This window comes from Puma concolor, chromosome A2 (assembly GCF_028749965.1).
Source record: "Puma concolor isolate L17-30 chromosome A2, mPumCon1.1.hap2, whole genome shotgun sequence".
NCBI classification, from domain to species: domain Eukaryota; kingdom Metazoa; phylum Chordata; class Mammalia; order Carnivora; family Felidae; genus Puma; species Puma concolor.
Window position 1 is genome coordinate 64,565,450 of NC_141668.1, and position 27,759 is coordinate 64,593,208.

Below are 27,759 nucleotides of genomic sequence, written 5' to 3' on the forward strand. Positions count from 1 at the left end.
AAGAAGAAGAAGAAGAAGAAGAAGAAGAAGAAGAAGAAGAAGAAGAAGAAGAAGAAGAAGGAGGAGGAGGAGGAGGAGGAGGAGGAGGAGGAGGAGGAGGAGGAGGAGGAGGAGGAGGAAGAGGAGGAGGAGGAGGGGAAGAAGAAGCAGAAGCAGAAGCAGAAGCAGAAGCAGAAGCAGAAGCAGAAGAAGAAGAAGAAGAAGAAGAAGAAGAAACAGAAAAACCTTCAGGTCAGGGACCTATTATATGAAAGAAATGAGGCTGGTCATATCACGAAATTGTAAGCTGTTGAATGAGGTGTGTGTGTCGGTGGTGGGTACATGCTGATAAGAGAAAAAGAACAAATAAGGATGGAGGGGAGTCCATGGTGAAGGCTCTTGCAGCTTATCTTTTGAACGGGAACTTATGCAAAGGACATTGGGTTAACTGACAGATTTAAGTAGAAATACAGGCAAACAAGAAAGCAAGAAGACATATTGTCGATAACACAGAAGAGAGGTGATGGCTGTCTGCACAAGAAGTGTCAGGAATAAAGGAAGAAGATGGATGGAACTGAGTTTTGTTAAAGGAGCAGATAGATAGGTTTCGGGGATTGGTGGCTATAGAACAAAATGAATAGGACCAGGCTTCCAGTTGAGAGGAAGCTAGGGAATCATTCCTAAGACAGGAAATCATGGAAAAGAGAATTTTGAAGCAGGTCTGTGAATCAAGGGAGGGATGGGCCTACTGGATCTGGGGACCATGGGGCAGCTGTTCAATCGGCATTTGGCTTTCCTGGTACGGAGCCAGCAGAGAAGTTATGCTGAAAGAACTCTGGACTCAGTGTCATACAGTGGTTACTAGTGCCGCGTGTTTGAAGCATGAGTTAGGCTGTTCCTTTCATTAATCCTGTGAAAGCTGCAGGAAAAGGAGGGAATGCTGCTGTTGCAACCTGAGGCTTCACTGCCTCACTGAGAAGGAAGGTGGCAGAAGCTTCTTCTGAGAAGCTTGGTTTTCGTAAGCAATCCGGCACAGAGGATTGATTGGAGGATCTGTCTGCTGGGACAGTCAGGGGCACTGCCCCTTCCAATGGAACCATCCGGGGCCACATCAATTGGAAGTTCCTCTCTGCAGTTTCTAGAACTACTACGTCCTCCTTAAACAACTGCGCTTGGCGAGGTGCGCGTGCCAAGCCCCAGGGGCGAGCCTTCCCTCGGGTTGCGCGCGCCCAGGGGGATGCGAGGGCGGGGAACAGCAGGAGGGATTGGCGCGCGCGCTGCGGGCTGCGCCGCTCCCCCACCTGCGTGACCTCCTGGGCAGGAACCACGCAGGACCCCGCGCAGGCGGACGTAGCTCTCCGCGCCCAGGGGTGGCAGAGGCGCGAGCCGGGACCCGCGTCCCACCCAAAACGTAGCAGGAACAGCTGGGAAGTCCGCCCGCCGCCGCAGCAGCGAGTGGCTGAACCTGGGCCAGGTCACGAGCAAGGTCGGAGAGGTAGGGGGCTGAGTGGGGCGCACGCCGTCGGGTGGTGTGGACGTGGGGGCCTGTCAGCTGACAGGACGAGTGTCACGGGGCATCTTAATGTACGGCGGGATGTTGTGGTTGGTCGTGACCGGCCGTCACCCGGCCCCTCCCCTGCCTTTGCCGTGGTCACTTTGCTCCCGGTGGTTTTAGTTTCCCTGTGCGTACTGGCCGCAGTTGTGTCCTGCTCGCGGGCCTGCATTCTACCCGCTGATATCCTCGCTCCTTAAAATCTCTTTAAGCAACTTTGAGAAACTTCAACTCGGTTCTGAAGGCATCCTAGCGGCAGGAAATTGTGCTTAGCAAACAGGAGAATCAGACGCTGAGTCTGTTAGGATCCCTTTTGCTACTGCTGTAAATTAGATCTCCATTGAGGGAGGAGTCTAGGCCCCCAACTGCTTTAATTTAGGCAAAGAAAGCGTAGCTTAATACACAGTGCTGTTAAAACAGCAACAGTATTCATTAGCCATCCCGGGTACTGTTCAATACTTATACAGACGGGAATATTAAAGGAAACGTACTTTTTTTCTTATCTTCCAAATACCCTATGTTTCACAAAAACTACATCTGTCATATATGGGACGTACAACTCTCTACAACTTTAAAAAGGTCACGTGGAAGACTTAATAGCCGTTTAGGATTTTGTCTTTTTATGTCGTACTGAATTTCGTCCGTTTTATTTTGGCTGGTTCGATTTGTAAAAATGGGGAGCTATTATCTCACCCACCACATGATTTAAACATGAGCATTAGACTCAATTTATTAGGTATGTCCAAAAATAACACACCTGAGTGTAAGTGCTTTCCATTATTCTCCAGCAGAAATACCATGTCTTCAAAAAGAATGTTTACAAGTGGATTTATGTAATACGTAAAATATGTATTTACTGTAAATACACAAAATATTTTGTAAGAAAATGCTTGACCAACCTTTAAAAAGGCAAGAGACTTCAAAATTTATAATATTTTTACTGTAGACCACATATCCTTTTTTGAGCCTTCAGTAGCCTTGTCGTCTTTCTACTTCAGGCAAGCATTGTCACAGGGTTCAGTGTTCCAGGTATCATTGGTTGGCGCCTCCTTTTTGCAAATGTACCAGGGATTTACCATGTCTTCATGCACATCTTTTAAAAATACACGCATATAATATAGTAAATTGTGCATTAATTTTGTTTAGATGAAATATTTTTTTAAAAACTTGACCGAAATTTAATAAGGAAAGTATTTCGATTTTTACTCTAACTACATCTCGTTTTCAGCCTTCACATAAATAGTAACGACATCTCTCTAGGACAAATGTTATCACTTACCAGGTTCTAAGCTCCTATAAAAGTGAAGTGGATAATACCCTTTTGTTTAATCGAGTAGAGACATAAGGGGAACTGAGAGGAAAAGAATGTTTATGGAATATCTTTCCTATTTAGTAAGCACTATAAGGGCATTAAAATAATTAATCTTTATTAAACTGGAATATAGTTTCAGTTGAAGCATGGTTGAGTCATTTACAAGTCGCTAGCACCAGGGGCGCCTGGGTGGTTCAGTCAATTAAGCTTCCATCTCTTGATTTCAGCTCAAGTCATGATCTCACAGATCGTGAGTTCAAACTCTGCTTTGGGCTGCACACTGATAATGTGGAGCCTGCTTGGGATCCTCTCTCTCGCCCTCTGTCTCTGCCCTCCCCGACATACATGAGAGCGCTCTCTCTCTCTTTCAAAAGTAAATAAATAAACTTAAAAAAGCCCAAGTCACTAGCATCAGAAATATAGATTTATCTTTGAGACATGACATTAGAGAACATCTTAGTTGCATGGTATATGCAAGCAATAATGGAGCCAATGCCTTTTCATATTGTCATAGTTTCTTTACTAGAATATTATCATATAATTACAGCTGATATTGCATTTTAATATCAAAATAAAATAAGAAAATAGAGTCAGTTTTCATTGAAATCCAAACTCAGGCCATACGGAAACATTTGTATGGGGACTAAGCTATGTTACATCTGTTCTGCAGGAGAAGCTGTAGAGAGGAATTAACTATAAGTCAAAAGATGAGGATTTCGTTAAAATAGTTAACATATTTCTAATTTTGAGACATATTCTGTAGACATACAGGAAGCACTGGGGAACATTCTTTTATGTATGTTCACTTAAGATTTTGTTTGTCCACATGTAAGGGGGTAATAGTTTCCTTTCCTTATTGTGTGTTTCTCATGGGTTTTTTGAGCAGATAGCCCAACAAGAATATATGACATTATTAAGTATTTGCAATCATCACAGTCTCTTAGTTTACGAACCAATACTACTTTGGAATTCATTCAAACATAGGCAGAACTAACAGAGATTTGAAAGTAATCTTCATCTGTTTTTCTCCTCTCTTGTACACACCCACCACAGCAAAGGTGAAGTGAAAATATCCAAGATCTGATGCTTTACATCAGAAAATGAGTGGAATTAGCACAAAATATTATGTGGCAAATGAGTCTTTCTGTTCATCTTAAAAAAAAATATTCTAGATGATTTTGTACTATCAACAACAAAAGTGTTTTCTTTCATTTCCAATCTCTTATGTTTACACTTGGGTGCCATGGGTAATAGAATATACATTTAAAGAGCTATTTTTGTTGTATTCCATATTGGGATTTTTTTTTGATAACTACAGTTATCAAAAAGAGTTGTACTTTGTACTGTATTATATGATTAAAAGTGGAGTATATTTAATGCTGCAAAGGAATTTTACTTTGGCATTCATTTATTTATATCATTTTAAATAGAGTTTCCTAAAACTTAAAGCAGACTTTGAACTTTTTAAATTTACATTATATATCATGAAGTTTTTGATATGTAAGTTTTTCTCAAACTTACCTGAAGAATCTTAACTGGTCTTATCACAACAAAGTGACAGTGGTTTTGGTTTTGAACTTACTTGTTTTTGTAGGTAGCAGTATGTTTGATACACTTTTTTCTTTATGATTCTTCATGGTATTCTGTTTTGTACATTCAGAGTTTGCATTCATGTCTTCATGAATAACTAAATCAACAAAATGCATTTATTAATTCAACTTGTGTATAAGCACCTGTTGTATGTTAGTTCCGGAGGAAATTATACATGAATTGGGAAAAAGCAAAGCAATGCAAATTCTCCAAGTACTCTGTTTTCAGGCCAGTGTATATCTAAGTGAAGAAAGCAAAATGATACATGTGACTGTTGAAAATTTTGATATTGATGGTTTCGGAGTTTTAATTTGTGTTGCTGTTGTTGCTGCTGTTAGCATTATATCATGATAGAGCCTATTTACAGATTTAAATGGAATAGGAACTGGAAAGAAACTGGGACAATTTTAGATATAAGAAACATCTCAAATTCATATAGTGTGTTGATGATGGGGAGGGGCTAGAATCATAGAAACCCAGTAGTTTCAGTAAATGGTTGTTGACTGATTAAATGATTAAAATGGTTAATTTACCAAATCTTGTAACTATCCAGCATGTGCCCAATCCAATTGAGCAAAACAAATGATATATATGGATTTTTTGCAGGCTAAATTAGGTTAGCCAGTCTACCTTTAGACAAAAAGAATGCTTATCACCATCTTATTACTGTTATTCTAAAACTCCACCGTTATCCTTGATCTTCACCTTTAGTAAGTGTTGTTTTTCTACTTAGCTGCCTTACTCTCTAGGTTGTGTGGATTTCTTATAGTGAGATTTCTTTAAACATTGTTGGTTTGTGGGCTTAACGAAAAGAATAAGCATGAAGATTCTTTATGGACTACAATTGTAATGAAAATAAATCAAAAGTAAGAATATGGTTATTTGTGACTTGGTTAATACAAGAATCTACTTCCATACATTACTTTGAATATAAAGTAGATTTGACAATAACAATTAGGCTCATATTACATATAACTGAGGTGTTAATAAATCAATGAGAAGTGAGAACTTACTTTAGAATAGTAACTCAGGGGAAAGTGTCTTGAAGGATAGCTTCCTGGTTCTGATGGTGGAAAGAAAAATTAGGAAAAAATACAAGATGAAAAATTAGCAAACAAATACCAATTTGATAGATTTAAATAAAAAAGTGTCAGTAGTTTCATTATATGTAAGTGGTATAAATATTCCAATCATGAGGAAAAGATTGTCAGACAGCAGCCTACTTACCCGTCAATAAAATAATAGACACTTAAATTATGGTCAGTTCACATGATGAAATTCTATGCTGTAATGCATTATAATAGATAAAGTTTACCAATATAATGTTGAGAGAAACAATGCAGAAGTACGTACATAATGAACTATTTCATGTGTATAGTGTTCAAAATCACAAAATAAATAACAAACAGGGAAAGAAATCAGAAGAGCGATTTAGCTTTGGCAGGATCATAAGGGAGGCTTCTGGGAGGTGATCATGTTATAAATTTGAACCAGGTGGTGGTAATACAGGTATGTTTACCTTGAAAAAAATCATCCAGCGGTACATTTAAAATGTATATTCTTTATGTATACTTAATAGAAATGTTTATAAAAATATAAATTATTAGTGTAGGCCAACAAGAAAGTTGGTTTGGTTTTATTTTAAATGGTAGCACAATGTGGTATTGTGGAAAGTGCTGAGTTAGGAGCCAGAAGTTCTGTGTTCTGTTGTTAGGTCTGGCACTTACAAAATGTTATTCCTTGGGTATGTCATACCCTCCCAGAGTTTCAGTATCTGCATCTGTAAAATGAGTAATATATACCTAATGATACCACTGTATCTTCTGCCCTGGGACATGGGTCCTCCTGGTTCTCCCACCCTTGACTATGGACTGAAACTATACCACCAGCTTTTCTAGGCCTTCATCTTGTAACCTACAGATTGTGCAACTTCCCAGACTCATAATTGAGTGAGCCAATCCTTTGTATGAATCTCTTTCTAATCTTTCTGCATGTGTGTGTATATATATAGTAGCACAGACTAAAATGCCCATAAAATGGTATTTGTAAGAGATCTATATGGCAGCATTTTGCATGAGGGAGCATCTAAAAACTGAAATCAATTTCATTATCCATTGAGAAAGGAATATTGAATAGGCTGTGATAGGTCCACAATGTGGAATATTGTGTAAACACATGGAGGAATGGATATTATATGTTTTAGTGGAGAAAACAGTTTGCGTAGATAACTATAGTGTGATGTCAATTTTGTAGAAACAAAAATAGAAACTCCCAAAAGTTTTTCTCATGTGCCTGTGTGTGTGTGTGTGTGTGTGTGTGGTTTCTATGAGAGTGTATGAATATGTAGAAGACATGGTACTAATGGATTACTAAGAAATAAAAGAAAGATAAAATCTTGTGGTATTTTTGTTTTTATAGAGACATCTTATGATACAAATATTTCAGAGTACATAATCTGTATTTGTATATTTTGTTAGAAATTAATTGATGAATACTCAAGAAAAAGCTATTTGCAATGAAGATAAAGCCTTCAGGGCTGGCCAAAGAGAAGGTTTTCCATTTTGTTTCGTCTGTCAGGGGATAGAGATCAGTTACCAAAATAAATTTAACCAGATTCACAATTTTGCTCAGGTACCATCAAAGAAGAAAGCCTACACATAGATTTTTTTTATAAGGAAATATCCACTGCCCATGACACACTAATCCCCCGAGCTTAACTGTTTGCAGGGTAACAGAAATTTCTTATTTGGTAAGCAATCATTTTAAAGACCAGATCATTTTATTTATTTATTTTTTTTTTTAAATTTTTTTTTTTTTCAACGTTTATTTATTTTTGGGACAGAGAGAGACAGAGCATGAACGGGCGAGGGGCAGAGAGAGAGGGAGACACAGAATCGGAAACAGGCTCCAGGCTCTGAGCCATCAGCCCAGAGCCCGACGCGGGGCTCGAACTCACGGACCGCGAGATCGTGACCTGGCTGAAGTCGGACGCTTAACCGACTGCGCCACCCAGGCGCCCCAAGACCAGATCATTTTAGATGATGTAAGAATTGGTTTTGTTTTGTTTCACAAAACAAATGGTGTTTTCAGGAAGTCGGTAAGTTAGGAAACCCAGATGTAATGTGGATGCAATATTGTCTTTGATAACTTTAGTGAAGAACAACTGTGGTCTTTAAGAAGTTGGTGATATGATATTTCATTTCGTGAATCACTTTACTACTTTATGATCATATCTATGTAGACACTGATTCATTGTGTTAAAATGGATTCTTAGGCCAAAAATATTACATTTATATTAATTATATTTAATATAAATTATTAAATTAATTAACTATTAATAATAAAATATTCAAATAAATTTAATGTAAATGCAGTATTTATATTAAATATAATGAGTATTATGTTTGATTATATATTTATATTATATATTTAATTATAGTAGAATTATAATTAATATTTATATTAAATATAATATAATTATAAATATAATTAATAGTTATATTAATTATATTTGCTCAACGTCAGGGAAAAAAGTCAGCTTTTTACCTATCCAAATGCTGTGTATTCTTATTATAGATTATCTAGATAGTGTGGTAAAAGCAGGGATTTTAACTCTCCAATGAATTAAAAGTTTGGGAAACCTCTTCTGATCACGTATGGGCACTGATACTGGCTCTGAGTTTATACTAAAAGGCAGCCTTCGAAAGAGCGAGATAATGAGGTTTTGTAGGTGATTTTGGGATCCTGAGTAATAAGAGAAACACACTTTAGAGAGCTCCGAGTTTGAGCTCTTCTTTTTGCTTAATACTTGTGGTAAATAAAAGCTTATTCAGCTTCTGTTCACATAAAGACTAAGTTTTATATAAAAAATTATTTTAACCTGTGTGGTAAACTATATCTAAGGCACATTTAAACCATTCCTCCCTCATTTTAGCAGCTTGCTTCCTTAGATTGATAAGAATAAAGAATTACAGTTTTTACCAGGATATTGTAATTCAGGTCAACAATGATTCTGTTATTGATATTAAATACTGAGTTAGGTACTGGACTTTCAAAGATTAATTAAAAAAGGCTCTGATCACCAGGAGCTTGTAGCCTAGTGTGTAAGATAAATCTCGAGAGAGAAAATTTCAACTCCATGAGACAAAAGCAAATGTGCTTGTGACAAGAGCAGAGATCAGTTTTCATAATGTGTGTGAAGCAGGAAGTGTGAGTGGTGGATGCTGAGAAATGTGTGTTATAGCTGAGTTTTGTCTTGGTCATTTTGGGAGGAGATGTCGATTATATCAATCTGAAGCTCAGGCAAAATGTCAGGATTAGAGAAACACATTTGTGAGTCAGTGGATGAGAACAGTAGATAAGCTAGGACTGTATATGGGTCATGTAAGAACAGTAAACAGTCAGGGCACCTTGGGGGGATCAGTTGGTTGAGCATCCGACTCTTGATTTTAGCTCAGGTCATGATCTCATGGTTGATGGGATAGAGACCAACATGCCGACAGTGTGGAGCCTGCTTGGGATCCTCTCCCTGTCTCTCTGCCCCTCCCCTGCCCCACTCTCTCTCAAAAATAAATAAACATTTAAAAAAAGAAGAATGGCAAACAGGCGAAGTGTGAAGAAAAATGGGCCAAGGGAGGAAGTTAACCACACCACTGATTAAGAGTCAGGAGAGAAGCAAGAAATCTTTTGGGAAATAGTTTTGGTAACGAAAAAATAGAATACACCAAGGGCATTTCCAGAGGATCTTGTGTTACAGAATCCTTTTAAGAAGATAGAAAAAAAATGTAAGGTTTCTTTCCAGAAAATCTTTATGCAAAAAGCTGCATAAAAAACAAATCGTGGATTATACTTTTATTTATTTGAAGATAACTTCAGAATGCAAAATTAATATATAATAATGTATTTTAATAGGATGTGCATTCAATATTGACTAATAGTAGTTAATATAGCAAATATAATTAATATTAGTTAATATGGTTTATATAATTAAGTAATATTGCCTTTTAAGTGCTGGTAAAAAAAAAAAAAAAAATACATGTCCACAGTCATACTTACCCAGTGAGGTAGTGTGGCCTGTACTTTCTCTGTATTCACTAACTTACATCCAATTTTCATTGGATCTAAAATTTATTAATACCTTTATTTATTGTGATTAATGTATGTAAGAAATGGAGCTCAGTGCATCCCATTAGTCACCTCACCTAATTCTCATCACAAGACTATGAAACACAGTTTACTTCCTTCTCTTATGAATAAGGAAGCTGAGACCCAAACAGAACCCAAAACTGTGACTCCAGGACAAGAAGTCACAGAACTTATGCTACCCATCTGTGCCTTACTCAAGTCATGAAGCTTCCTGTTCTCCCATCCTCTTCTCTGTAGCACCAGAATTCCTGGTGCTTTGTTACTTCTTTTACATCTGCTTTCTTATTTCAGTGCAGATATTCTTTTAAAGTAAGTGTGAGGGGTATGTTAATACTGTACGCCATGTTAAAATTGCTAGAACTAGGCTCCACTTAGACTGTGACCTTTTCCTTGTCTTATCTGCTACATGAAAGCATAAGAATAGATGCAATTCTGGTATCTACTTTCATCTAGTTTCATATTATTCTTTAAGAGAACCCCATGTCCACCAGCACCATTGTTGTATTAGAATTTCACGTGTACCCCTCTTGTGCTGGGCTTCAGAAGCCTTGAGAGCCTGAGAGGCTTCCCACTTGTTTAACAATGTTTCTTTTCCTCAGGGTCCTCTGTTGAGGTCAGTGGCATTCTCTGCATTTCACACTAGCTTGATAGCCTCTTTTCACAGGCTGGAAGTTCAGGTTTAATCCAACTGTATGTTTTTTAAAGGTATAATAGTTTTGCTTTTGAATAAAGGTTATCCACTTAGTGATTTTAACCAGGTTTCTGCAAGTGGTTTTTGGCAGAAACAGTTTGTGACCTGGTTTTTATTGCTATGTCAGACGTCTCCTATAATGGTAATTGATTTTCACAATCACCCTTGTCTTTCCTGGAGACCAGAAATCACAAACTTGATAATATTTTTTAAAATTTTTTTTTTTCAACATTTATTTATTTTTGGGACAGAGAGAGACAGAGCATGAACGGGGGAGGGGCAGAGAGAGAGGGAGACACAGAATTGGAAACAGGCTCCAGGCTCTGAGCCATCAGCCCAGAGCCCGACGCGGGGCTCGAACTCACAGAGCGCGAGATCGTGACCTGGCTGAAGTCGGACGCTTAACCGACTGCGCCACCCAGGCGCCCCGATAATATTTTTGAACAGAGTAGACATGGCTGCTGGGGAGAGCATTGTGTCAGCATAGGTTAAAGTGAGGACCCCTCTCCTTTAAGTTGACCAGGTAAAGGACACTTAACTTTTCCAGTTCTGATTAAGGGATAGTACATCCCATATAAAGTTAGGGAGCTTTCTGCCATGTTGTATTAGAAGACACATATTTCTATAATTTCATCAGTTGCAGATTTTTTTTTTTTAGGTAGGTACATTTTCTGCTAAATTATAAAGTCAGAATAATACAGTGCATTCCAGAGAAGTTATGTCTTAGAGGATTTTTTTTTACTTCTTCTTCCTTCCATTGGCATATAGCCAAAAATATTGACTGTATTATTGCTGATAAGTTATAAATACAAGCTATTATTTAAAAAGATGCCCTATTGTAATAATAGAATGGAACAAATAGTGTCCTATTCTGCCATCATTGAAAATGGTGGATTCCAAGTAAAGTGTATTTCATCTGTATCAGTGGACTTGAAAACATTTTATCTTTTTCAAAGTTGTTTGTTATTTAAACTATCTTTTATCATTTTAGACATTTTAAGGAAAGCAGACGTCTGTCTTTCATTTCTAATTTTTGTAGCTGGTTTTATTTGTCATAGTCACATATGTGGTAGTTCTGTTATTTTAACACACAGCTAATCTTTTACCCAGGAGAGAGGAAAATCTGTATTTAAGCCACATTAAAAAATAACAATGTATTCTTTGTCCTAAAGAGAGAGAGAGAGAGAGAGAGAGAGAGAGAGACAGGAAGCAAGGAAGGAAGGGAAGGAAAGAAAAAAAAAAAGAAAAGAGAACGTTTTATCTCTAGGATAACCTATAAAGTAATAGTAAAAGAATATATAACTATAAACAAAGGAGATGTCATATTGAAAAATAACTTCATTATTCCAAAAGAAAGAAAAGGAGGGAAAAAAGGGACAACAAAGAGATGAGGAAAACCATAAAACAAATAGTAATTTGGGAGATTTAAACAAAAAGATAAGAAATTTCATTCAGTGTAAATGACATAATACTTTAATTAAGCAAAGATTGTGAGAAACAACCCAAATTGCAGTCATCGGAAGAATTCTAGTTAAGTTGTGGTTTATTCACACATGGATTTCTAATCTAATGAACTTCTGTCAATACATTGGTAAATCTCACCAATATGATGTTAAATGAGAGTAGCAAGACTGAAGAGAGTACATACTGAATGATTCCATTTGAATAAAATTCAAAACAGGCCAAAACTAATCTATATTTAGAGAAATCAGAATAGTACTTTATTTTGGCAGGGTAGTGATTGAGAGGAGGCATGAGGGAGGCTCCTGGGATGTGATAATGTTCTACATTTGAAACTTAGTGGCAGTTACACAGGCATGTTTTATTTGTAAAACTTTATCAAACTGTACATTTAAGATTTATATGCTTTAATATATGTATAAATCAACAAAAATATGGAAATATAAATTAGTAGTCTAGGGTATTCTTTGTGAGTTGTTTTACCCACTTTGTCTATTTTCTCTCCTAAACCTCCTTTTTCCCTCATAGAGTATAAATGGAGTTGACTGCATATCCTGGACTAAATGAACTACCTACAAGGTGTAAATGAAGTACACTCAGAAAGGTAGGAATATTTTCCACCATAATAGCCTGAATTGTGTCAGTCTTTGTGTCCCCTGATATTTAAAGTTTTAGTATTCAAAGAACAAATGAGAGAAGGAAGGAAAAAAATTGCCTCATATGTGGAAAATTGAAGGACAATACAAAAAAATTGAATATCAGTAATATTCCTATAGGTATTAAAATTGATAAGAAAAGACAACGCATTATAAAAAAGAGTTAACATTAAAGAAATAATAGATTAATAAATCTAAATGATGCATAAATATGAGAAGATGCTCATCCTTTCCAGTGATTGAGAATGTACAAATTTAAGCAACAATGGGATATTATCATTAATTGATAATGTAAAAGTTAAAAAGTTGACAAAGTTAAAAAGTATACTATCTGATGCTGCCATGAATGTGAAGAAGGGCAACTCGCGTGCATTGTTTGAAGTACAAATTATTATTGCTTTCTGAGGAATTCACTAACAAAATGAGACAAAAATTATAAATATACCCTTGAGTGAGCACTTCCTCATTTAAATATAAATTCCAGAGATATAAAAAGTCCACATTAAGTGTATCTGGAAGAGATTTTTATGGCAGCATTTTGGGTAGGGAGCATCAAAATGCTGAAATCAACTTGATTATTCATGGAAAGAGGAATGTTGAATATACTGTGATGTGTTCACCATGTTTCTATTAAAATTAGAGTTAGATCTATACCTATGGACATGGAGGAATGCACAGCATATGTTTTCAGGAAGAACACAAGTTGCATTGCTGAAACAGCATAACCTCAGTTTGTAAAAACAAAACTAGTAACCCCCAAGCCTCCCTTGTGCCTATAAATGTGTGTGTGTGTGTGTCTGTGTATGTGTGCTTTTAAGTGAATGTGAGTATATAGAATGACATATAAAACATGGTAAAATTGGTTTACCTAAGAAAGAAAGCAAAGGTAAAATCTTGTGGAACTTTTGGTTGTGATTTTTTTTTAATTTTTAATATTTATTTATTTTTGAGACAGAGGGAAAGACAGTGCAAGGGGAAAGGACCAGAGAGAAAGGGGGAGACAGAGAATCCGAAGCAGGCTCCAGGCTGTGACAAAAAATTTTATTATTTGGGAAATAATAATTCTGAGGACTAGAAAAAATTTCTTTTAACCATGTAGGAAGATTTTTACAAAAACAGGTATTTTCAGTAAGCCTTGATAAACTGGAAAACCCAGATAAAATGTGAATGCCATATTATTTGATAACTTGAGTAATAAACAATTTTGGTTTTTAATGATTTCGTACTATAACATTTCATTTAATAAGCCACTTGCTACTTTAAGGTCATAGCTAAATAAATAATGTTTATTCCTATAAATTAGATCTAGGGAGAAATTGTGTTTGCATTAAAATAATTATATCAGCATGAAAAAAAGTCAACTTTTCACATCTAATGCTGTGTATCCTTGTTATACATTACCCACAGAATGTGATTTTTTTTAAAAAGAGGGATTTGAGCTGTCTGTACTGAACTTTTATTTTTCCTTAACTGTTGTGGGGAAAGACCATCACATGGTCTGGATAAAACTAGCACAAAGTTTATATGAAAATGAAAAGTCTGGAAAATGTAAGACAATGAAATGTTGTAGGTAACCCTAGGTATCTTGACTATTTAAGACAGAAAAACTTCACTTCAAAGAGCTCCCACTTTAATAGACTGTCTTCTTTTCTCCTTGCTTACAATTTGCGGCAAATGAAAGTTTATACAGTTACTATTTTATATATAAAATAGACTTAAATTATATGTATAAAGTCTTAAATATAATTATAGTTATATGTATGTAATAGATGTAAATATAATTTAAAAGTCTTTATATAATTAAGTCTTAGGGTAGACTTAATTTTTAGTTTAAAAATTATAAATTTAATCTTTGTGCTCAATTGTACCTAAAGCCCATTTACACCTTTTGTTTCCTTAGTTTTATGAGTAGAGTAGAGTATTATACCACCTATGGATAGAATAGAGTATTACACTTTTCCTTTAGGATACCCCAGTAAACTTCCAGTAGGCAGTGGAGCTGTGAATGTCAGATGTAGGTTTGAAATAGAGAAATTTTAGTTGGTCCTATTCAATTCGACAATGTTTTTATCATAAGTATTAAATACTAAGTTAGGCATTGGGATTTCAAAGGTGAATAATAAGGCTTTGCTCCTCAAGGAGCGTAGAGCTTAGTGGGTGGTGAGTTAAAACTCGAAACAGGTAAAGTCTCAATGCCACTAGATAAAAACAAATGTACTTCAGATTAGAACAGAGTTCAGTTTTACTGAACCAGGTGTCGAAGTGAGAAGCAAGAAGTATGAGGAGCTGAGGCTGAGGAGTTAGTTACACACAGCCCAGACCATGATGAATGCATACATTATAAATGAGCTAAGTCTTGGTCATGTTGGGGGCAGATTCTGATTATATGAAACCGAAGCTCAGGCAAAAAGTCAGGACTAGAGAAACACATTTGTAATTCAGTGCACAAGAAAAATAGATAAACCATGAGAATTGACTGATAATGCAAAAATACTACCAACACACAGAAAGTAAGAACAATGGGCCAAGGAAGGAAGTTAACAACATTATCAAATAAGAATCAGCATAGCAAGATACCTTTCAGGAAAGAGTTAGATAAAGAACAGGAGGGCACTTTGAGACTTTCTTGCTGTACTCTATTTTAGACTCTTGTAAAAAAATTTTGATAAAATATAAGGTTCCTGGGGCGCCTGGCTGGCTCACTTGGAAGAGTTTGTGACTCTTGATCTCAGGGTTGTGAGTTCAAGCCCACATTGGGTGTAGAGATTACTTAAAAATAAAATCTAAAATAAAACCCCCCAAAACACAAGGTTCCTTTCCAGAAAGTCTTCATGTAAAATTCAGCATACAGAATAGATCATACATTGTATTTTTTATGTATTTGATGATAATTTTCAAAAATTAATATGAAATAATATACTATAATGGAACATGGAACATTCAATTAATATGAACTAATAGTACCTAATATAATATAATAAATAAAAACTAACACTAGTTAATATAAGACATATAGTCAGCATATGTATTAGTGCCTTTATGGAGTTCTGGGAGTTTTCTTTCATAGTTAAAGGGGAAGAAAGAGGTCTATTCAAATGCTTCATTTCATTGAAAATCTATAATTAAAGCCCTGTTCAATGATATTATTTATAATAAGTACCATGTTTCCTCAATATTTTTTTAATACTCTTGTAGAGTATTACATTCATTTGCTTGCTCATTTTGAACTGCAGTTTCCTCTTGCTCTGCATTAAACAGGTGTTGAATAGGAAGAGTGAAGCTGAGACATTCAATATGTCATTTGTTACCTGCTAGATGGGTTCTCACGTATGACTTTGGTGTACTTGAATGTTCAGTGTTATCTGTGTGGTGAACTGTAGTCTCATCCCATCTCTTTTTAGAAAGATCCACATAAACCTATGGGTAAGTGTTTGTTTTATTGCAAAAGAATACATGATCATATATTTCTGATCTATGCAGTAAGTTCTGGAGAAATTTATCCTTTAGATCCAAGGGAAAAACAGGTATATTTCTGTTCATGCTTACCCAGTGAAGCTGATTAGATCTGTAGTTTCTCTTTTCTCACTGACTCACACTCAATTTTTTATTTCTATCTAGAATTTAGTAATAGCTCAGTTTATCAAGTGACTACTGTATACAGGGGTGCGGATAATGCTCTCCACTTACTATCCCATTTCATCGTCACCACAGCCCTGTGAAGTACGCATTTATAAATATTATGTTAGAAATAGGCAAACTGAGGCACCATAGAATCCAGAGCTGGAATTGTGGAAAGTTCTGTCCAGTTACAAAATCCATGCTCTTAACTGCTGCAGGATTAGTTCAAACCTCTTCTCATAAAAAATAATGTGTTCTTGAACTGTCATTTGGATCCTGAGGTCTTAGGACTATATGCCAGACTTACTCAAGTCAAGAAGATTTATCTTTTTTTAATGTTTGTTTATTTATTTAGAGACTGAGAGTGAGTGAATTGGGAAGAGGCAGAGAGGAGGGAGGAGAGAGAGAGAGAGGGAGACAGAAAAAAAATCCCAAGCAGGCTCCATGCTGTCAGCACAGAGCCTGATGCAGAGCTCAGTGTCATGAACCGCGAGATCATGACCTGAGCTGAGATCAAGAGTCAGACACTCAACCAACTGAGCCGCTCAGGGGCCCCAAGTCATGAAGATTTCTGACTCTCCATTCTGTTATCTATACCCTCTTGAGTACAAATTGCTAACTGGCAGCTGACTCAAAAGCTGTTCTTTGTTGTGTCTAATTTTTAAAATTAATTGCAGGTCAAAATTAAAATACTATAAATAACAAAAAGAAAAGAGTAAAAAGAAAATATTTTTAGTTTTTCTTAAAAAAACAAGCCATCTTGCAAAATAGGACCACATTCCCTCAGTGCAACAGCCGGTTGGGATGCGCTGCTCCCTTTAAATTGGTAATGCACTTTTGACTTCCTAATTCCTACCACTTTTCATTACCTTGCACTGAACAGAAGTCACCCATTTACATTTCGTTCACTGCCTGTGTCGACATCCGAGTATCTATCCTGCCCTTATGTTATGTTTTCCAAACTGCTCTCTGCATAGGTAGTGGGTAGGACTCCAGAACTCCCACACCTCCTTCAACCATAGTCATTGTCACAAGCAATTAACCTTGAATAAATTACTCTTCATCTTAAATAAGCTTAAAAACTATTTCCCTAAATATTTGAAATGTCCTACTTCTTGCTTCTCAAATTCTCTTATGTATTTAATATTATTTCTCCTTTGTTTTTAAGATTATTACTTCATAATATATTTATAAGTAATTCTGTATAATTACATAACACAAGTTCATGAGTAGAGTCACTCTCCATTCTTTTGAAGAATTTCCCTTATAATTTTAGTATATTTAAGTATCCAGAACACATTTTTAGGTTATTTTAGAGGGCTGACTTTAAAAAATGTTGCTTCATATCCACAAAGAAGATCATAGTTTTATATACACTTAAATCATTTTTCATATATTCATGTGCAGTCTAGCTCTAATTAAACTCTCTAGAATTAGACATTCCAAGTATTATATTTTAATTTAATTTATTGATTTGCCACTTACTTAAACTATAATTGAAATTTTACATGACTAGGTAGTCAGTAAAAAAAAAAAAATCTGTATTCTGAATGGTCTCATGCTCAGAAAGTGTGGTTTGGAAGTGACTATACTGTAACTTAAAAAAAATAACAGATTCTTGAAAATATATTCAATTATTGAATATTTTCTAGGCCTAACAGGGCCTAGAGACAATGCCAGTTTGCAAAGATCACATACATAAATGAAGATTTTCTATTAAGTATTTGAAGGGGACAACTTAACTGAGAAGACAAAGCAAGTTTAGTGTGTATGTAGGTAGGTAGTCACGCATTTGAAGCCAGACCTCTCAACCTCTCAACAGGCTGCTCTGAGCACTGGAGCCCAGGTTTGAGCCTTATTCTGAATTTTCCTCATGAGCCTGCTGTATAATTTTGTCCACTAAGAATCTTGACCTTCCATTCCACATCAATACAATTAATAGTTTTGCTAGAACTAATTTAATTAGGCGTGTTTGTATTGCCTGTGATGTCTCAGGCACTGAGCCAACCCTGGGGAAAACATCATGTCTCAAAAACAGTTTTACCTTCAAAGGACCTCCCAAACAGCTTTTCTGTAGCAGTGCTTAATTCTGGTGCGCCATCTTCAGTTTCTTGAGTGTTTAGGGGCATTATAGTGAGCCTAGTGGTCAGAGTTCCATTTTCCATTTGTCAACATTTTGGCTATTTGGAGGAGTGTTTGTGCTCCTTTGTTTAGAAGGCAATGGGTCCTTAAAGTTGGTATTTCCAAGGTATCCTTTTGATTACTCACATTTCTGACAATGGCAGAGGTACAAGCCACCTTATCAGGGCAGATCTTTGTGCTGCCAGATTCCTGGGACCCAGACTGGAGTCTTTTTCTCAGCCTTTGAAATGATTTCAGGAGCATCCAGTTCCTCCATTAAATCCTTCCTTACTTAACAACATCACAGTGTCATTTGTTTCCAGACCTGCTACTTGATGGGCACAGCTTTATCACTCTTTTTAAGTGGCCCAGGTATTATTCATATCCGTTTCTGCTACAGTACCCAAGAAATCACAGCCAATGTAAGAATTTATTTAAATGAAAAATGTAATAAATATTACTATTTTGATTTCTTAGGAATTTTTCATACAACTAGATTATAAAACACAACTGTGCTGTTGGTTTGATACTTACTCTGTTCTATTGTTTCGAGTGATTATCATTATGAATAGGTCATGATAATTTATTTAAGCGAGCTGATCACTGTTTAAATAATTAGGTTTAAAGAGTACCATAAAAAGAGAATGTTCTGCCAAGGACTCCTGGGGGGGTCTTCTTGTTTTATATCCTGCTTCTAATGGTGAGCTATATACTTGATTTTAGGAAATGAAACATGAACATGGTGATTTGTTTTTTGAAACCTTTATTTAATTCAGATAATGTCCTCTATCATCTACAAAATCCTTTTATTACAGTGCTTTGGTGGTATATGCCTTTTTCATTACTGCCTGAAGTTGGAATTGCCATTCAATAAAAACAGCTTGTAGCTCTAAGAAATAACAAACAGGAAATTCAGTTCCCTGAAGCAAGACTGGGGATTTTCTTTGGTAGTTAAAGAGGAAGAAAGAGGTCTTTTCAAAGGCTTTTATTTTATTGGAAGTCTCTCATTAAAACCATTGTTCAACATGACATAATTTACAAGAAGCCATATGTTCCCTCAACATGACAGTTCTTTTCAGTCTCCTTTTGTGGTGAAATATAGTCATGTGTCTGCTTATTTTGAGGTGTAGTCCCTTTCTCATCTAGATTAAGCATTACAACATTACACATGAAACTGAGATACTTCATTTTTCACTGACACTTGACAGATAAGTTCCCCTGAACCACTTTGGTTGCACGTGAATTGTCAGCGTTACATATGTGGAGGCCTGGAGTCTCTTTCCATCCACCTTTGGGAACTTCCAAAAGCACTCACCTTGTTGTAGTTGCTTTCTTTATTAAAAACTAATGTAGCTAGGGGAGCCTGGGTGGCTCAGTCAGTTAAGTGTCCAAATTCGGTTCAGGTCATGATCTCGTGGTTCATAGGGTCAAGCCCTGCATCCAGCTCTGTGCTGACAGCTCAGAGACTGGAACCTGCTTCAGAATCTGTGTCTCCCTCTCTCTCTTCCCCTCACCCACTCATGCTCTGTCTCTTTCTTTCTCAAAAATAAAAAAAAAAACATTAAAAACTTTTAATGCGAGAAGCTTTAAAAAAAAAGAAAATTAACATAACTAAGCAATTCTGATTGTGTAATAATTTTTAGAGACATTTAGTCTATTGACTCAGAAAGATAAAAATGCGTATATAGGAATAGTTACACTTAGCCAATGAATTAGACCTATATTTTCACACTAACTCATGAAAAATTTCACTACCTTCTAAATTTTAATACTAGCACCGTTAATCAAGTGCTTCCTGTATGCCAGAAATGGGACTCAGTGCTTTGTACTCACTATCCCATTTAACCCTCACTATGACCCTGGGAAATATGCACTTATCCCTTTATGTTACAAATGAAGAATGAGATATCATAGGATCCAGAGCTGGGCTTTCTAGAACAAATCTGCCCAGCTGCAAAGTCTGCTCTTACCCACTACATGATCAGCCCAGTTCTCTTCCCAAATCACAAAGTGTTAGTGAAAAATGCATTTGGACACTGAAGTCAAAGAATATATGCCAGCTTTACCCAAGTCATGATTTCAGATCTTCCATATTCTTACCCATAAAATGAGAACCTTGATCCTGAGCAAAAAAAATTTGACTTTTTAGAAAAAAGAGTTTATCCAGCAAAACAGATCCAAATTCTGTTAGTACAACAATCAGCTGGTGTTAGCAGCTGTTGCTTCTATAATCAATGCATACTTCATGCCCTACTCCTGCCTCCCCAACTTGTCTTGCACTGAACCACTGTCACGTATTTATCTCTCCTGCTCTGCCTCTGTGGAATTCTGGGTGTGTACCCTGACTTCAAGCCATGTTTCCCAAACTATCCTTGGAGAGCTTCTGGGTAGGGCTTCAAGACTTCCATTCCATCTTTAATCAAAACCTTTGATACATTTTTTTTTTGACAAATGGTCTTAAAATAAGCTTAAAAATCATTGATCTTGATGACTTTTCCAGTTCCAAAATAGGTAACTTTTATTCAGATATAACTAGAATATTTTTTTTTTTTTTACTGTTTTTATTAGTATAAAGTAAGAAAATATAGAAATTCTAAGGTAGGCTTAAAATGCTCCAAGAAAACAAAAAGCAAGATCATATATTTAAAAATTAAGGAAGAAAGAAATTCACTATGTGCAAGGCGAGTAGATAACAATACATATAATCTTCTAATTGTGAGCGATCTGCGAACTATCTGCAATCAGCTCAAATCTGATTGCAGTGCGTTTTGGGGGATAAAGTTTTACTGTAACACAGCCATACCCGACAATTTACATATCATCTATGACTGTTTTCACTCTACAGTGATGGGGAAGTAGTGTCAACAGAGAACATATTGTCTGAAAATATTTACTATCTGTCCCTTTACAGAAAAAGTGTGCCAAATCTAGGCAAAATCTGGGCAGCACCCGTAGAGTAGAGTGGTTCCAGGTCAGTTGGGACTAAGTCATTACAAAAGTTTGCTAACATTAAGTGATGGCCAAGACAGTGTCCCTCTCCACTTAGATTTCATATTCCGATTGGTACATTTACTCCATCACAAAATACTGAATAGGATATTTCAGTAATCATGCTTATAAATAACATAGAAATATACAGAGTAGCTCTGTCAATTATTTAGTATTTGACAGGAATTATGCTAAATATTATATGTAAATATATACTTACAATTTATTTAATGTTTATACCATCACAGTGATAAACACAACAATATTATTTCCATTTTCCAGATAGTTTAAGTAACACACTTAACATCACATTTAAATCCAGGCATCACTGTAACAAAGTAGTCACAGGAGCATATGGTAGGAAAGGGACTCTTGCCCAGCCTTCAAGCTCAGAAAAATTTACTAGAAGTTTTGTATCGACTAAATTATAAAAATGTAGCATAGGAGCAAAATAGGATGGAGAGAGTGAGGATTTATGAAGGCCATAGGCAGTCTCTAAGTTCCCTGACAATTTCCTGTAATTTTATCTTCTTCAGGCTGCAGTGACTAGATGCGCTAAGGTAATGGGGTTGCATTGATAGACTACATGAGAAATGACAATATTAACAATAACAAGAGCTTAGCCATTTGTAGAGCATGTTCAATACCCCTTATGTGCTAACATTCCTCATATATTGTTTGGTTTAATCCACAGAATAACTTTATTAGGCAAATACTCTTATTATTAAGTCCATTTTATAGATAAAGAAACAGAGGAAAAGATAAGTATCTTATCCAGACTTGCCTAGATGGGAATTGGCAAGACAGTTTTCCAAATGAGGCATTCTCATCCCAGAATCTGAGGTCTTCACCATGCCTCACCTTGTTCTGCCTTTTCAGTACAATGCACTAGCTCTCTGAGCAATGGAGTCCTGGTAGCTGACTTCCCATGTCGAGAATTTCAGTTCTCTAAAGGTGTGGACATGATGGGTTCAAAGAATTGGCTGTGACATGGAGATTTTCACTGGACAGACTTGTGATGCCAGGTCCCTTAAGCAGGGATCGCTGGTTCAATCAGCTGCAACCAAGTCACCAAATGCAAAACATTAGGAAGTTGTGGGGTGAATGTAGCTGTCAATTAGAAATTATTGGAGCCCTCTCTGTCTAGGAAGTCTTGGGGTTATGAGCCTCACTTCACAAATCAAGAAATACATTTTATGATCTATCAAAAAACTTGCCCAAAGCCCTACAGCTTTTAAAGTATCAGATCTTGGGGCACCTGGGTGGCTCAGTCGGTTAAGTATCTGACTTTTGGTTTCAGCTCAGGTCATGATCTCACTGTTCGTGGGTTTGAGCCCCATGTCAGGCTCCATGCTCACAGTGCAGAGCCTGCTTCAGATTTTTCTCTCTCTCCCTCTCTTTCTGCCCCTCTCTCATGCTTTCTCTCTCTCTCTCTCTCTCTCTCTCTCTCTCAATAAATAAATTTTAGAAAAATTAAAAAAAGAAAGTATCAGATCCCAATTTTGAATCAAATTTGGTCTAATATAATAACATTTGTTCTTTTTTCCCGTGTCATGAGAATTCACATGTATGCATAAAATTTAATTTCCCATTACCTAAAATGTCAGGAAATCCAGAAACTTAATTTTTTTCTTCTAACATTTTCAGCATTCTAATTGAAATTGAAATCTAAATTTCAGTCTAATCGAAATCTCAAAGGATTGCTGATAAACAAACCACTCATGAAAAAAACTAAAAATTTTAGAAATATTGGCAATATAAGAACCTGAGAACCTTTCGGAGATTGACTTCAAAACTTGTCATCCCAATTTTATATGAATAAATCTTTACGAGGTTTTACTTTACCCCATCTAATATCAAATAAAATTCTTTGACATTTTTTAAGTAATTGGTTTTGTTTTTTAAATCATGACTTAAGGTATTATAACAATTTTACCAGTAAAGTTTCAAAATTAAGTTATGTAAAAAGCCAAGAGACTTAATTTTTTGATCAATCTCTGAAGGATTTTTATTTTGGAGAAAAATATATATAAGCTGAGAACACACATGTGATTACAAATTTGCTTTCGCTCTTAAAACAAGCTTGTCTGGAGAACAATATGGAAATTTCTTTAAAATGAAACATAGATTCATCATATGACCCAGCAATTCCATTCCTACAACTCCACCTAAAATAGTGAGCATATAGGTACCCACACAGACTTACACTCAAATGTTCATGGCAGCATTATTTGCAATGACCAAAAAGTGGAAACAACCCAAAATGTCAATTGATGGCTACCCAAAATAGGCTATATCCATACAATGGAATATCATTTGTCAATAAAAAGGAATAAAGTGCTGATAAAACTACAACATAGATAATCTCAAAAAGTGAAAGAACCCAGTTACAAAAGTACACATATGCTCCATTTTTATAGAATGTCCCAAAAAAAGGCAAATGTATAGAAACAGAAAGGAGATTTGTTGTTGCTTAAAATTTGAGGTTTGAATGGAGAACAACCACAAGTTGAGATGAGGCTTATCTTTAGAGTTATGGAAATGTTCAGAAATTAGACTGTGGTGATGTTGTGCCGTTATGTTTTATACAGTAAAAACAGGTGAATATTATATAAAGTACATCTCAATAGAGCTATGGTAAAAAAAATCATTTTGTATTTTATAAAATCCTGGCTTATTTCAGATTGGATTAGGGTCAGTGGGACAGTTGGGCAAAAACTAAATTTACTGACATTTATTAGATTTTGTTCATAAATCAAACTATCCATTTCCTAAATAATGAAATTCCTTCTCCAATATTATCAAATGTTTCCTCTGTAGTTACAGAATTTAATTACATGTTACAAGTTATAATTGTGAGGCTCAAAATGCTTCATGATCTAGAAAGGGATGGTAATCATAAATCATATAAACAAAAATAGAAATGTTACATAGCTTGCCCACCTGCTACAACGTTTTATTTAAGTCTTATAGAAGAATCTAAATAACATTCAAGTATAATCATGACGTTTACTAGGCAGACATTTCGGTTATAAAGGCATTTTATAATATATACTTCTGATCCAAACTATTACTTATGTATATGAATGGCTATTGAAAGGGATAATATATACCTTTTCCAACTCCCTTCAAAGGAACTTTAGTATTCCAATTTCATTTTGTAAATCACATTATGGAACATACTATGTTGAAACAAATTAATTTCTTTATTAAAATAGCTATTCATAAAAGTTGCTTTCATTTCATAAAAATGAAAGAAATCTTTGAAAAGTAATTTCTCTGAATTCTGTATTCTGGTCAACAAGATAGGAAAACTTCTTAGCTGGTAAATCTTATGCTACCATGTCTCAATTTATGTGGTTTTGCATGACTGATTGACGTGTAATCAATTTGTTAACCTCTGTGAGTTTATGTTCTGTAAACTTAATCACAGGTTAAGCCATTTCTACTCTACGGAACATTTCAAGAAATGTCCTTGAAGCTGGTAATGTTGAGATCTGTTTAAATAAAGGGCTTGCTTTCTGGCTGATGGGTGAAAGATTCATTCATTTTATTTAATTTTCCCTATTGTGGCAAAATATATATGACATAAAGTTGTCATTTTAACTATTTTTAAATATACGGTTCAGTAGCATAAGTACATTCACAGTATTGTGCAACAGGTATAACCGTCCATCTCTAGAAGTTTATCTTTCCAAATTGAAACTCTGTAATCATTAAATAATAGCTCCCCATTGCCCCCGCCCCTGCCCCCAGCCCTTGGGAACCACCATTCTGTTTTCTGTCTCTATGAACTTCACTGCTCTGGGTACTTCACATATGTGGAATCATACAGTATTTATCCTTTTAACTGGTTTATTTCTCTTAGCATAATGTCTTCAGAGTTCATCCATGTTTATATTGTATCAGAATTTCTTTCCTTTTTAAAAGTGAATAATATTCCATTGTATTCATATTCCATACATTGCTTACCATTCATCCATCAGTGGATACTTGGATTTCATCCATGTTTTAGCTATTATGAGTAATGCTGCTTCAAACATAGACGTGAAAAGATTGATTCTTATAACCAGCATTCATGCCAGGCAGTCAGCTCCCCTCTCCCAGCCTTTCCACCTTATTCCCTAGAGGCGTGCCATAATAAACATTATAAAATTCACAGTTAATGGATGTTCTCAATAAATTTTCTTTACTGTTTCAAGTCTCTAGTTCATTCCTCATTAAGAAAGGATTTGCTGTTGGGGCGCCTGGGTGGCGCAGTCGGTTAAACGTCCGACTTCAGCCAGGTCACGATCTCGCGTTCCGTGAGTTCGAGCCCCGCGTCAGGCTCTGAGCTGATGGCTCCGAGCCTGGAGCCTGTTTCCGATTCTGTGTCTCCCTCTCTCTCTGCCCCTCCCCCGTTCATGCTCTGTCTCTCTCTGTCCCAAAAATAAAAAATAAAAAAAGTTGAAAAAAAAAAAAATTAAAAAAATAAAAAAAAAAAAAAAAGAAAGGATTTGCTGTTGCTGGGAGCAAAATGTCTGTTCCATTTGGTGTGTCTGTTTGGGAGCAATAACTTCCTGAATATAAACTGAGAGCCAAAGCCAAGATACTAATTTATGAAGCTCAAGTATTGATTTGGGGATGCCATTATCTCCCCCTGATGCTATTTCCTGTTAACCCTCTCCCTGGCTAAATAGATAGATAGATAGATAGATAGATAGATAGATAGATAGATAGATAGATAGATAGATAGATAGATAGATGTATCTGGGAAAGAGCCAGACTCTTTTATTTAGTAAAATACATACTGGCCAAGGAATTCATATGAGCTATAAATGTGTATTTTCAGTAAGTTTACTCCAAATTATCCTGTACACTGGTATAAGGTAACACTGAGAAACTATGCACCTTTATATAATAACAAGATATAAGAAAAAGTATGTGGTATTGCACCTTTGTTTTATTAACCATAAATTATAATGTACATTCATTTTAGTTACTCTGTGCCAGAACCTAAGTGCTTTCTCTTCAGACTCATCCTCCAGACCATTCCTCACACATATATACACTTTAGTTTCTTAAACTCTGTGGAGTAGGTATTATTATCATCATTCCCATTGTACAGAAAAATGAGGTTAAAAGAGGTTAAGTGTGATGTCCAAGTTACACAGCCAGTAAATAGGTAGCAGATCTAGGATTACAATCCAGGTGTCCTGACCCTAAGGTTTGTGCACTTAATAGCTGTGTCTTTCTGCCCCCTCAGTTTGGGGGGTTTTACCCAGACAAGCCCATCATCATTTTGCAAAAGAACCTGACAAGAGCAGAGTTATTTTCTTTAAAAAAAAAAAAATCATCATTTGAAAGTTTCTGTTGGTGGGCTTTTTTCTTCATTCAGGTTATATTGTACTTATTAACCCTTGGCTTCATTTCATCTTTCCTCAGACATTCTGTATTATTTCTGTCTCTTGGTGATATCTATTGCATTTTACTAACGCCATCGATATTTACAGTAAGGGTACCATATATCCATTGTTTTTTTTCTCCTTTTCAAAAATAAAAGTTAAAAATATTTGAATCTTATACCAATTTTGATGTACTTTGCCAGATACATATGAAAACATTATTTTTATTACTTTTTAGTTTTTTCCACAATCTTATAACTAATTTTTATTTGGTATATTTTTCCAGAACCACACCAGTTCAAGTAAATGTCCCATTGAGATTTGAAAAACAATTTAAGAGCACTTTTCTTCCCATTTTAACTCACAGACATCAAGGAAAATTGGTTCATTGTTAACAAGTCTGTTGTAAACTCATCAAATAGTATTCATAAGTCAAAACCTGAAGGGAAAAATAGGACCCACTGTACTTTAAATTGTATAATCAGGGTTTGTTGGAAATTAGGTAAGTAATGTCCTCCAATAAAGTATAAAAGTTGATTGTATTTCTACACATATTGCTTGACAAAAATAAATTTTAAAAAGCCTATTGTAATTAAATCTTGATTATAGCCTTTATTTTATTCCTGGTTATTTCACAAATAGTCTGAGACAGTTGATGTTTACTTTTCTGTTTCAGTTTTATTAGGGCTTTATAAGCTGAAGCAAAAAGACATACGTTAAAAATATCTCAGGGTTTTCATTCTGCTCACCTTATTCTTCCATAATTAGGCCCAAAGATGAAAATCATCTGTCCAACCCCACCAAAAAGTTGTATTTCATTTTTGTTTTACATTGGATGCCTTCATTGCATGTAAAAGGGGGCTACACGTTGCACAACAAAGATGTTTTTTCTCCCAAAATGAGTTAATACTTACACTTTTGGAAACAAAGTTAAAAATTTTTAATTGTAATTTCTCTTTCAAATAAAAAAAATATAAACTATTTTTAAAATAACTTCTTTATGCATTTGGACATCTTCTGCCTTTACCACCATGCCTCATCCAAGCCTCAGTCCTCCAGATCTATAGGTGGAACTGTGGCCTGAATCCTGGAGCCCATCAGGACCTTGGAACTACCTTCTGTTGTCCAGTGTCTTCTTTCCTCTCAAATACCAGCTCTGAAGACAAATCTACCAGGTGATAGATAAGGTTCTTGAGAGAATGGAGACTTCCAAAGAAAACCTAGGAAAGTGAGGTTTCATTTAATGACATAGAAGGATGCAG

General features: G+C 35.7%; 1 protein-coding gene across 1 annotated transcript in view; it reads left to right on the forward strand.

Annotated features, from left to right (window-relative positions):
* Window positions 1–1,058: 1,058 nt before the first annotated feature.
* VWDE (von Willebrand factor D and EGF domains) overlaps window positions 1,059–27,759 on the forward strand; it is a 106,216-nt gene continuing 79,515 nt past the window's right edge. The window contains exon 1 of the mRNA XM_086695223.1: window positions 1,059–1,474. The gene's annotated coding sequence lies outside the window, so the exon portion shown is untranslated. The remainder of the gene's footprint in view (window positions 1,475–27,759) is intronic.